The following is a 13,204-nucleotide window of genomic DNA, read 5'->3' on the forward strand; positions in this document are numbered from 1 at the left end:
TCTACAATACCCATTATCGTTTATTAGAGCATCTCATTTTATGATAATCGTGAACCTCCCCGTGCCCTGAAATGAGGCAGAACTTGTGCGTGCAGCCGTGGGGAACGGCAAGTGTCAGGCAAACTCCTGCACCAGAGGCGGCTCTCAAAGCTGGATTGTGACAAGCAGCTCTTGGAAGCTTCTGGAGAGCGATGGGCCAGCCGGGACTTGCGTTGCGGGAGTCCTGAGGAGAGGGAGTCATGTCCACACGAGCCTGGAATTCTCTGCCATTTTCCTCCCCGGGGAAATTCGCTCTGGGTGTGCCTACAGGCCCCGCAGAAGTGGCAGCTCGGGGCTACCGGCGTTCTCAGGTACAGGCTGCCGAGCCGGGTGTCAGGTCGGGACCTCCCGCCCGGCCTTCTGTGCCTCCTTCCTCTCCGGTACCTGCCAGTCTCTGGGCTGTTGGGGCTGGGACGCTCAGAAGTGAAGCAAAAGTGGCAGCTAAAAGCCTAGAAGCTACGCAGAATTTTAGCAGCGCGCCGGCGTTGGGGAGAGACGGCAGCGAGGCCTCCAGGAGAGGCAACCTGTAAACGCTCAACTCTGGAAGGTGGCGCTCCAGCGGACTAGACAAAATAATCTTCCCGGCCGGGCGCGGTGGCTCACGCCTGTCGTCCCAGCACTCTGGGAGGCCGAGGCGGGCGGATCGCTCCAGGTCAGGAGTTCGAAACCAGCCTGAGCAAGGGTGAGACTATAAATAGAAAGAAATTAATTGGCCAACTAAAACTATACATAGAAAGAATTAGCCGGGCATGGCGGCGCATGCCTGTAGTCCCAGCTACTTGGGAGGCTGAGGCAGCAGGATCGCTTGAGCCCAGGAGTTTGAGGTTGCTGTGAGCTAGGCTGACGCCACAACACTCTAGCCCAAGCAACATAGTGAGACTCTGCCTCAAAAAAAAAGAAAAAAAAAGACAGGATGGAGACTTTTACCAGAGGCTTAGAATCTATAAAAAACAACCAGATGAAAATTCTTGAATTAAAAATAAGATAACTGAGGCTGAGCAGGGTGGCTCCCACCTGTAATCCCAGCACTTTGGGAGGCCAAGGTGGGAGGATTACTTGAGGCCAGGAGTTTGAGACCAGCCTGGGCTACATAGCAGGATGCTGTCTACAAAAAAAAAAAAAAAAAAAAAAAAAAAACCCACAAAAACTGAAATTAAGAACTTGACAGAATGTTTGATACCTGAAAAATAGAAGATTTTACATTTTAAATCCGTGATTGTCTCCTTGTTCCAGTCTGAATATTTTCTACTGCCCCAGACTAGAGCAGGGGAGACAACAGGAGGCAAAAATTATTTCTAAACATGAACGTGGGATCCGTGGATCCGTAGAAAAGGTCGGGCACACGTGCAGCTGGCGACCCGGAAGGTGAGAAGGAAGAAAGCGCAGAAGCCATACCCAAAGAGGCAACAAGTGGAAACTTTCCAAAACTAGCAAAAGATGTCAACCACAGATTCAAAAATCCCAGTGGATCCCCAGCAAGATCAACAAAAAGAAAACACACAGAGGCACATCTTAATGAAATCAGGGAAAACCAAAGGTGAAGAGAAAACATTAAAATCTGCCAGAGGAAAAAAGACACATTAATTTTTCAAGGACCAACAAGGAAACCAAGCAATACATTTTCAACAAGAATGTCGGAAGCCAGAAGACAGTACAATGACATCTTTTAAGAGCTGGAAGAAAACGTAGCATTCTATACCCAGAATTCTATTTCAAAATAAAGATGGCAGAAGCATCCATGGGAAGTGAGACGCTTTGTCTCTAAGGAAGGAAAAACAGAACCCCGTTTCCTTTCTCATCACTGAAAAGGCGCAGAACAACCACCACGTCCGAGCGATGAACGCCCCTGCGGCCCACCGCCCTTTCCACAGACTCCTGCACCACGAGGACCTGGCCGTGGGCCGTGCACAGCACAGCCTGCAAAACCTCGAGGCTCCCAGGGGTCAACGGGACCGTCAGTGCTTCAATCAGACGATAAAAGCAACAGATTGAAAGACGTCAAACACATTCATTCATTCATTCATTCATTCATTTATGAGACACTCTCACTCTGTTGCCCGGACTAGAGTGCCGTGGCGTCAGCCTCACTCACAGCAACCTCAAACTCCTGGGCTCAAGTGATCCTCCTGCCTCAGCCTCCCGAGTAGCTGGGACTACAGGCATGCGCCACCATGCCTGGCTAATTATATATATATATATATATATATATATATATATATATATATATACATTTTTTTTTTTTTTTTAGTTTTCCAGCTAACTTTTTTCTATTTTTAGTAGAGACGGGGTCTCCCTCTTGCTCAGGCTGGTCTCAAACTCCTGAGCTCAAACGACCCGCCCGCCTCAGCCTCCCAGAGTGCTAGGGTTACAGGCGTGAGCCACCGCGCCCGGCCTGTCGAACCCATTTAAACCCGTAAGTTCCCCCAAATACCAAAAAATATGAGTCGTCACTGGAGGATGTCGGTGCACGAATGCATTGTTTTGAATACCAGTCGATGAAGGGAAAGAACCAGCATTTACCCGGCCTTTTCCACGTGAACCGTATGTACCTTTAGACACAACCGAAACGTTTTCCTTTATAGAAATATTCTAGCACAACTATGATATATCAACTAAAAAATACCAAAGAAAGAGGAACACTCTGCGTGTTCGAGGAATAAGGAGTGACAGTGAGCACGTCACCGTTCCGTGACCCTAACTTAAGGATCCAGGCTGATCACAAATGGCTGCAGACACGACAGAAACAGAGAGGCCCGATGACAGGTGCATTCGGGGGCGGCGCCTGGAGCTACCACGCAGCAGCGTCACACCTGAGCCAGTGAGGCGGTGTCCTGTGCAGTCCGCAGCGCCCACCGCAGGAGGCCGTAACCACGGGCCGCTCCGGCACTACGGGCTGGTGCATGAAACTGAATTTTTATTTTTATTTAGTTGTATTGACTCAATTGCAGCCTGTAACCAGTGGCTACCACGGTGGCCAGCACGGCTCTAGGTCCCACGTGTCACGGCCGGCCCGCACAAGCAGGAGGGACCTGCCACCGGACGTTTGGGTCCAGAGTCCAGACTGATGATGTCACACACAGACACGCCAAGAAGAGGTGACAAGGCTGTGACTCATTCAGTCGCAGTGTCTCTAGGGAGGGCAGGGCAGGACTCGTAAGCAAATGGCTCGCAGGAGCCAGAAAGGGACACTGGCCTGGGTATTCGTGGGGTGGGCGGTGGGGCCGGGTGAGAATTCACACAGGTGGGCAGGAGCTCGCCTGGCTTGAGCCTCCCACCTGCACCCGAGGGGGCACCGGCCTTTCTCATCAGCTTGTCCAGACGTGGGGCCCACGGGCGGGCGGAGGCTCGAAGGCTGGCGGCAGCCAGACATTAAGAAACGGATTCCAGCTCCTGGTTGCAAAGCATTCACCGCCTTAGGGAATACAGGGGGCGCAAGGAGATGTCACAGGACAGCCGGCCAAACCCAGACTGGGAAACCACGGGACCCTTGCTAGGGGGAGAAAGGTGGATGGGAAAACTGTAGCTTCAAATAGACCAGCCAGGTGCAAAGTGTCAAAGGGGCTTCAGTTCTGATCTGAACTGACATTTATGAGACAATTGGAAATTTGGACATTGACTTGATATTTAATAATAGTAAGACTTTTTCAGATAAAATAATATTGTGCATTTTTAAAAAGTCTTATTTCGAAGCCTACTGAAATGTTTATGGGTGAAATGATATGATACCTGCCAGATATGATGATTTGCTTCAAAATAATACAGGAGGGGCGAGAGTTGGGCGTGTATGAAACAGAATTGGGTAAGAGACAATGATTGTTGAAGTGGAATGGGAGACGCACGCGGCTTATTAAACTACTCTATCGCTGTTTAGGGTTGACATTTTCCATAATAAAAAGTTGTAAGAGTAGCAATATAAAGAGATTTTAAAACAAAAACTGAGTTGATTAATTGCTTTCAGATGGACTGGACAAATAATTAAATAAAGGCCATGCTCACCCTAGAAGAAATGGGCTGAGATGAGGCACAGCAACTCAGGAGGAAATAACTCAGAAAACGGTAAAGATGGAATGAGTCTCATATTGAAGGGTTCAGGGAATCACCATATTTAACGTACGTCGTGCAGAATCAAATGTATCACAACTGTGCAGAAGGTTGGGGGGGTATACGTAGGGTCACAGCGTTGCAAACGCCTGACACATTTGGGAAAAGGAAAGTTACCATCTGTAGAAGTCTGATGTGCAAAGAATGAGTTTGCAATGTCTAGGTTACCACTAAAAGGATAAAAAAATATAGTCTTAATAAAAGCCAATAGAGGGGGACTGGAACAGAATAATAATGAGTACTTGATTAATCCAAAAAGAAGTCAAGAAAAAAGAAAAATGAAAGGAACAAAACATAAAGCAAACAGATTACAAATTGAAAGATGGTAGATTTAAACTCAAATATATTAGTAATTATAATAGATGTAAATTATTTTAAAGAGAACACCAGGATGGCATAAAAACAAAGCAATACCCAACAATAAGCAGCTTATATAGATACACCTTAAATAAAAGACTAGGAAAGAAACTGAAATTAAAAGGGCAGGACAAGATATTCCATACAAACAGTAATCCAAAGGAAGCTGATGCGGCTGAAATAATATCAGAGAAAGCCACAAGAGACATGACTAGAGATAAAGAAACCATTTCACGTTATAAAAGGGTCAACCCAATAGGAAGCTATAGCAATCATAAACCTATATGCACCTAATAACACAGCCCGAAACACAGAAACAAAACCTTTTCCTACTACTAAGTAAAAGTAGTAAATCCACGGTTGCAGTGGGAGATGTTAAAACATTTCTTCCAGGAACTGGTAGAACAAGCAGATAGAAGATATCAATAGAGATACAAAACATTTTAACACAAGAATTAACAAACTTGATTTAATTTACACATATAGAACACATCATCCAACAACTGCTGAATACACATTCTTTTTTTTTTTTTTTTTTTCAAGACAGAGTCTCATTCTGTCGTCCTTGCTTTCCCAGGTGTCAGACAGGTCTCTAAAGCTACTATAATCCAATATGGCACTGATTTAGGAACAGACAAGTAGATTCCTGGACCAGAATAGAAATTCTAGAAATAAACACATTGCGCAGGAAAATTTCATTTATGACATAAGAGGAAGGTTAACTCAGGGAAAGAATGGATTATTTAATAATTGTACTGGTAGAATTAAGCAACCATCTGTAAGGAAAATTTACATAGTATGCAAACATTGCAGCCATAAAGGTAGAAGCCAAAGAACTGGAAAAGACTAGACCAGCACTTACGCAACCCAGCATCGAGGAGATAGCTCCAGCCAGATACCCCAGAGCTACACAAGGAAGGTAAATAAATACATTTGACTCCATAGCAATATTAAAATTTCGTGTGGCAAAAGATACCATAAACAAATGCAATGCCAATGTGATAAACTGGAGAAAACACATATTTGTGAGGCACCCGACAGACAGATGATGAACATCTACAATATATAAAAGGCTCATGGAAACCTACAAGAAACAGGTTTTTAAAAACAACAGAAAAATGGGACAAAGGTATAAATAAGCAATTCACGGAAGAGCGGAGAGAACGGTGGAACCGTCTGTGAGGATACACAAACTCATGGGAAGCACAGCTGGCACCCGACCCACCCTCGGGCTGCCAGGATTGAACGCGGGCTAGTGCCCAGTGCTCTAGGGACCTTCACATGCTGTTGCCAGAAGTGAGAATCACTACAACCACCTTAGGAAGGGGTCTGTCAGCCGAAAACATGATTAAGATTGGAAATGGACACTGACCCAGCAATCCCTGATTGAGAATTTCCACCATAAACATAAAACGTGCATTGCAGAAAATACATATTCACAGCCATCTAGCATTGCTTGTAGTGGCAAAAAAAAAACAGACAAAAAAAAAAACATGTTAGGTAAGTGCCGATATAAGTAAATGGTTCCTCATTCATCGGTGCGCTCAAAAATTACACACTGTTCATGTGTCTGATGCTGTTTTAAGATTCCAGACTGGGGCAAAAAACAAACCAAAGCCCTAGTCCTGACGGAAGGTTTGTTCTAGTAAGGAAGACAGAAATAAACAAATATACTGAAAATGTTAGGTAGTGGCAAGCATTAAGATCAAAAATAATTCAGGAGAGAAAAGGAAATTAAGAAAGCCATTCCATCTACATAGCATCTAAAAGAATTAAACATTTAGGAATAAATCTAAGGAGGTGAAAGACTTGTACACTGAAAACTACAAAACATTGCTGAAGGAAATCGAAGAGCTAAATAAATTGAAAGATACCCCATGGTCATGGATGGGAAGACTGAGCATTGCTAAGATGTCAGTACTCAACAGAGTGATCTGCATATTCAGTTCAGTCCCTGTCAAAATTTCAACAGCCATTTTTTTGTCGTTTTTTTCAGAAATAGAAAAGCCAATCCTCAAATTCATATGGAAATGCAAGGGACCCCAAATAGTCAAAATAAAATTTTAAAAGAAAAATAAAGTTGCAGGACTCATACTTCTTGACTTCAAAACTTACTACAAAGCTACAGTAATTAAAATAGTATGGTACTGGCATAAGGACAAATAGACCAGTGGAATAAAATAGAGAATCCAGAAAGAAATCGTCACATATCTGGCTAAATGGCAAAGGTGCCAAGACCTCTTAATGGGGTAAGGACAGTCTTTCAACAAATGGTGCTAGGAAAACTGAATATCCATATGCAAAACAATGAAGTTGGAGCCTAACCTTATGTCATATACAAAAATTGACTAAAAATGGATCAATGACCTAAACCTAAGAGCTGTAACTATGGAACTCTTAGAAGAAAACAGGGTAAAATCTTTATGACCTTGAATTTGGCAATGGTTTCTTAAGTATGACACCAAAATCACAGAGAATAATTGGACTTCATTATAAGTAGAAAATTTTATGCTCCAAAGACATTATCAAAGGAATAAAAAGGTGACTCACAAAATGGAAAAAGATATTTGTAAATCATTTATCTGATAAGGAATTAGTGTCCAGCATGTATAAAGAGTTGCTACAGGCCGGGCGCGGTGGCTCACGCCTGTAATCCCAGCACTCTGGGAGGCCGAGGCGGGCAGATTGCTCGAGGTCAGGAGTTCGAAACCAGCCTGAGCAAGAGCAAGACCCCGTCTCTACTATAAATAGAAAGAAATTAATTGGCCAACTAACATATATATAGAAAAAATTAGCCGGGCGTGGTGGCGCATGCCTGTAGTCCCAGCTACTCGGGAGGCTGAGGCAGAAGGATCACTTGAGCCCAGGAGTTTGAGGTTGCTGTGAGCTAGGCTGACGCCACGGCACTCACTCTAGCCTGGGCAACAAGGTGAGACTGTCTCAAAAAATAAATAAATAAAAATAAAGAGCTGCTACAACTCAACAGCAACAAAAACGAAAGAACCCAATTTATTACACTAATGAGAAAAGGACTTCAATAGACATTTCTCTAAAGAAGATACACAAATGGTAAGTAAACACATGAAAAAATGCTTAACATCGATAGTCATTAGGAAATGCAAAACAAAACCAGAAGATACCATGTCACACCCATTAGGATGGCCACTTAAAAAAAAACAGAAGAGAAAAATAACAAATGTTGGTGAGGATATGAAGAAATTAGAACCCTTATGCATTGCTGGTGGGGATGTAAAATGGTACAATGACTACATAAAACATTTTGGCAAGTCCTCAAAAAGTTAAACATAGAAGTACCAATATGAGCCACTAATCCCACTCATATGTATTTACTGAGAGAACTGAAAACAAGGACTCGGACAGACACCTGTGCACCAGTGTTCACAGTAGCTTTATCACAACAGCCCAAACATGGAATCAACCCAACCAGCTATCCACAGATGAATGGACAAACAAAATGTAGTCAATACGCACAAATGGAATATTCTTCCGCCATAGAAAGGGGTGAGGTTCTGATACATGCTACAATATAGAAGGATCTTGAAAACATTATACTACATGTAATAAGGCAGACATAAAATTTCCAATGTTGTATGATTCCACTTATATGGAGCATCTAGAATAGGTAACTTTTTAGAGACAGAAAGTGGAATAGCGGTTACCAGGGATGGGGGAGGGAGGAATAGGGAATTATTGCTTAATGGGTACAGAGTTTGGGATAATGAAAAAGTTCTGGGCTAGGTGCGGTGGCTCACGCCTGTAATCCTAGCACTCTGGGAGGCCGAGGCGGGCGGATTGCTCGAGGTCAGGAGTTCAAAACCAGCCTGAGCAAGAGCGAGACCCCGTCTCTACTAAAAATAGAAAGTAATTAATTGGCCAACTAAAAATATATAGACAAAATCAGCCGGGCATGGTGGTGCATGGCTGTAGGCCCAGCTACTCGGGAGGCTGAGGCAGGAGGATCACTTGAGCCCAGGAGTTTGAGGTTGCTGTGACCTAGGCTGACACCACGGCACTCTAGCCCAGGGCAACAGAGCAAGACTATTTCTCAAAAAAAAAAAAAAAAAAAAGTTCTGGAAGTAGGTAGTGGTGGTGATTATATGCCATTGTGAATATACTTTTTTTTTTTTTTTTTGAGACAGAGTCTCGCTTTGTTGCCCAGGCTAGAGAGAGTGCCGTGGCGTCAGCCTAGCTCACAGCAACCTCACACTCCTGAGCTCAAGCAATCCTGCTGCCTCAGCCTCCCAAGTAGCTGGGACTACAGGCATGCACCACCATGCCCGGCTAGTTTTTTCTATATATATTAGTTGGCCAATTAATTTCTTTCTATTTATAGTAGAGACGGGGTCTTACTGTTGCTCAGGCTGGTTTCGAACTCCTGACCTTGAGCAATCCGCCCGCCTCAGCCTCCCAGAGTGCTAGGATTACAGGCGTGAGCCACCGCGCCCAGCCATTGTGAATATACTTAATGCTGCTAAATTGTACATTTAAAAACGGTTATAGTGGTAAATTTTATGTTATGTATATTTTACCACAATAAAAAATAAATGCAAAAATATATAGCAAAAGGAATGATAATTAAAAGGTACACTAGAAAATATCAATTTAACACAAAAGGCGGCAATATGGAGGAACAGGAACAAAATATACAAGACAGGCTGGGCGAGGTGGCTCACATCTATTATCCTAGCACTCTGGGAGGCTGAGGCGGGAGGATCGCCAAGGTCAGGGGTTCGAAACCAGCCTGAGCAAGAGTGAGAACCTATCTCTACTAAAAATAGAAAGTAATTAATTGGCCAACTAAAAATATATAGAAAAAATCAGCCTGGCATGGTGGCGCATGCCTGTAGTCCCAGCTACTCGGGAGGCTGAGGCACAAGGATTGCTTTAGCCCAGGAGTTGGAGGTCGCTGTGAGCTAGGCTGACCCCATGGCACTCAGTCTAGCCTGGGTAACAGAGTGAGACTCTGTCTCAAAAAAAAAAAAAAAATCCAATATGTAAGACATGTAGAAAACAAATAGTGAAATGGCATACATAAATCCTACCTTATCAGTGATTACATCAAATATTAATATATGAAACACTAATTGAAAGGAAGACATTGGCCGAATGGATTTATAAACATGATCCAAGTATGTATGTCTGTTAGAGATTCACTTTAGATTCAATGACACGATATGTTGAAAGTAAATGATTAGAAAATATATAACATGCAAACAGCAATCCAAAGAGTTTCGATACCAATGTAAGAAAATACAGACATTAGCAAAAAATACTCAGCCATTAAAAAAAATGGCCAACTAACACCTCTCGTATTATCCTGGACGGAGCCCATTCTTCTAGGTGAAGTATCACGCGAATGGAAAAACAAGCACCACATGTGCTCACCGCCAATTGGTACTAGTCTAGCTGAACTCATGCGCACACGTGGAAGTAACATTCATCAGAAATCAGGCAGGTGGGAGTAGGGGGAGCGCAGGTAAACTCACACCTAACGGGGGACTGGTCGCGGGCGCAGGAGGCCTCCGCGGGGACGGTCGCAGGGCCTGGGGCACGTGCAGCCCCTCGCCTCCCGCCTTGGCCCCCACCTGCGCCTGCCCTCGCGCTTCCCGCCCCGCCCCGCCGCCCCACGAGGCACACAGACCCTTGCGGGCAGCCCCACGCGGCCCCTCGCACCTGCGCCCTGGCTGCCTGCGGGTCCACTCTCCCTCCTCTGCCCCAGCCCCTGTCTCCACCCGCTTCCGTGACCAAGGCCCGAGCGCCCACCAGGTTGTGCCCGCAGCCCCCACGTCCCGCCCACCCAGGCCTGTCACTGCTCCTGAGTGGCCCCCGCGCCCCTCCGCAGACCCGGAGCCGAGGCCACCGTCCTGCCCCTTCACTGTCCACTTGAGACCCAGCCCCTCCCCCCTCCACGCGGCTCGGCCACTGAGGCCTGCACCTGCCAGTGTCCCCTGACCCTGGCCCGTCCCTCCGCGAGCCATTGGCTGGCGGGGGGCTCGAGCCTCTGCTCTCCGCCCCGGCCAGGGCTGCCACCCCAACTCTGCTGACCGCCTTGTCATTCTCCGCTCAGCAGACAAAGCGACCTCCCCGAGCGCCGGCCCGCCAGGTCGCAGGCTTGCTTAAACCCCGCCAACTCTGACTCATTTCTCCTAGGACGCCCTCCCCGCGTTGCCGCCTCCCCCGCCTCCCGCGGGCCCAGACATGCTGCTGCGCCCCAGCCACTCGTGTCCCGCCAGGTCTAGGTACCCGCTGTCGCCTCCCCGAGAACCTCCTGCCCCGGGAACCCCGCGCACCTTCCGAGCCCGCACGGACCCCTGGTCCCCGCAGACCCTCGCAGTCCTCTGCGGCCCCTCCTGCCGTCTCAGAACGAGCGGGGCGCCCGGGGTCCGCCCTCCCAGCCTGCGCCCCCCACGGGGCGCCCCCAGCGCAGCGCCCTCGGCGGAGGGAACTCAGCAGCCCTGGGCTCAGGGAGGGGCCGCCCGCGTCCGCTGTGTCCAAGGACTGTACTTGCGTGCAAGCTCCGCGCAGACGCCGAGGGGGGGCGGGAAAAGAAGGGGACCCGGGCCGGCCTGGGGCGCTTGGTCGCAGGACAGGCCAAGCAGGCAGTGGAGCCTGCGCGACCCAGGGCGCCCAGCAGAGGCCTCCCCGCCCAGACACCAGGGCTGGCCACGGGTGACCTGAAGATAAGTGGGACACTGCCCCAACCCCAGCTGTCCCAGGCCCCACAGCTTCCCAGATGGGTCAGACCTTTGCTCTGGGCGTCATGCTCCGTTTCCCCGCAGTGCCTGGAGGGCCAGGCTTGGCCACGGCCTCCTAGGGGGGTGCCCACCATAGCCTGAGTGTAAGACAGGGCTCTCTAGCCTCTGCAGACCCCCCTCCCAGACCACCCCTAGCATCTCCCCTGCACTGTGGCCCTGCACTGTGGCCCTGCATTGTGGCCCTGCATTGTCACAGAGTCCCCTCACTGGCCTCTGCCCCTTCCGCCCTTGCCCCATGCACCCTCCACCCAGAAGCCAGGCTTCGGTCAGAACCCAACCCCAGCTCCTGTCCTTCTACAGATCAAACCCTTCCTTGGCTCCCATCTTCCCGCAGAGTGAAAATCAGAGTCCCCGTGACAGCCCTAAGGCCTCCTGCCACGCCCCCTCCCACCCCCTGCGCTGGGCAAGGCTGCTCTGCTGCACCCAGCAGCCCCCAAGACCCACTCGAGCTTCTGCCCCTGCAGTTCCCTCTGCCAAAATCTTCTGCCCCCTCTGCTCTACTATCCTGGTCAGTGAGGCCATCCTGGCCAATCTTCCCACCTGTCAGCATCTGGCATCCTGAATATTACTTTTTTATTTGCTTGTTGAGCCAGGGGGATCTGCCACTTGCCTTCATGAATCCCACCCAGAAGGTCCTGGGCCTTCTGTTTAATATTAATAGAATGGTCTAGAGTCCACAAACGACCTTCTCCAGAAGATCTCAGAAATCCCAGCACTTGCACCAGTTTCCTGCCTGTGTCTCTTCCACACCTCTGTCCTCACAGCGGCCCATGCCCCAACCCAGCCCAGGAGGAAGCCTCCCCATTCCTGGCTCCTCACCCCCAGGACAGGCCCTCAGGCCCCCATGATCAAGGTTCCCAAACTTCCCAGAGTTTGTTCTCAGGCAGCACCCTGGCCCATCTTCCATCCATCCATTATCTTCCTACCCACCCATCCCCAAACATCCATCCATTCATTCATCTATGCATCTATCCTTATCCCCATCTAACCATCCATCCAACTGTCCATCCAATAATCCATCCAATCATTTATCAAACCATCCAATCATCCATCCATCCATCCATCCATCCACCCATCCATCCAACCATCTAAACATCTATCCAATCATCCATCCATCTATCCAGTCATCCGTCCATTTAACCATCCATCCATCCATCCACCCATCCATCCATCCATCCAATCATCTCTCCATCCAATCATCCATCCATCCATCCAATCATCCATCCATCCATCCATCCATCCATCCATCCATCCACCCATCCATCCATCCAACCATCTAAACATCTATCCAATCATCCATCCATCTATCCAGTCATCCGTCCATTTAACCATCCATCCATCCATCCACCCATCCATCCATCCATCCAATCATCTCTCCATCCAATCATCCATCCATCCATCCAATCATCCATCCATCCATCCATCCATCCATCCATCCATCCATCCACCCATCCATCCATCCAACCATCTAAACATCTATCCAATCATCCATCCATCTATCCAGTCATCCGTCCATTTAACCATCCATCCAACCATCCATCCATCTAACCATCCATCCAATCATCTATCCATCCATCCAATCATCCATCCATCCATCCATCTAAACACCCATCCACCCATCCATCCAACCATCTAACCATCCGTCCATCCATCCATCCCTGTTCCACCCAGTCATCCACCTGTACTTGCTTTTTGAGGCATCTCTATTTTTTGGGGCTCCATCCAGTCCTCCCCTCTCCCTCCTGTAATTACATGTCAGGTGGGATCTACAACATTGAGACAGCAAAATGATCCATTGGTTTAAAACACCCATATCCAATTTGAGCCCCCATCCCCTACTAAGCCCTCACTGCTGGTGATCCCTGTAACTCACTAGACCTAAGGAGGGGCAAAGGTGTGGTCTGCTCATCACTCCAGCAACATGGACAAAG

At 47.7% G+C, this 13,204-nt stretch overlaps 1 long non-coding RNA gene across 1 annotated transcript; it reads right to left on the minus strand.

The window, feature by feature from the left end:
* On the minus strand, positions 1-10,999 carry LOC142871359 (uncharacterized). The gene is made up of 2 exons (XR_012919604.1): positions 10,809-10,999; positions 1-727 (listed from the first exon to the last, which is right to left on the minus strand). It is a non-coding gene; the product is annotated as an uncharacterized LOC142871359 (long non-coding RNA).
* Positions 11,000-13,204: the final 2,205 nt, after the last annotated feature.

This window comes from Microcebus murinus, chromosome 6 (assembly GCF_040939455.1).
Source record: "Microcebus murinus isolate Inina chromosome 6, M.murinus_Inina_mat1.0, whole genome shotgun sequence".
Lineage (NCBI taxonomy): Eukaryota > Metazoa > Chordata > Mammalia > Primates > Cheirogaleidae > Microcebus > Microcebus murinus.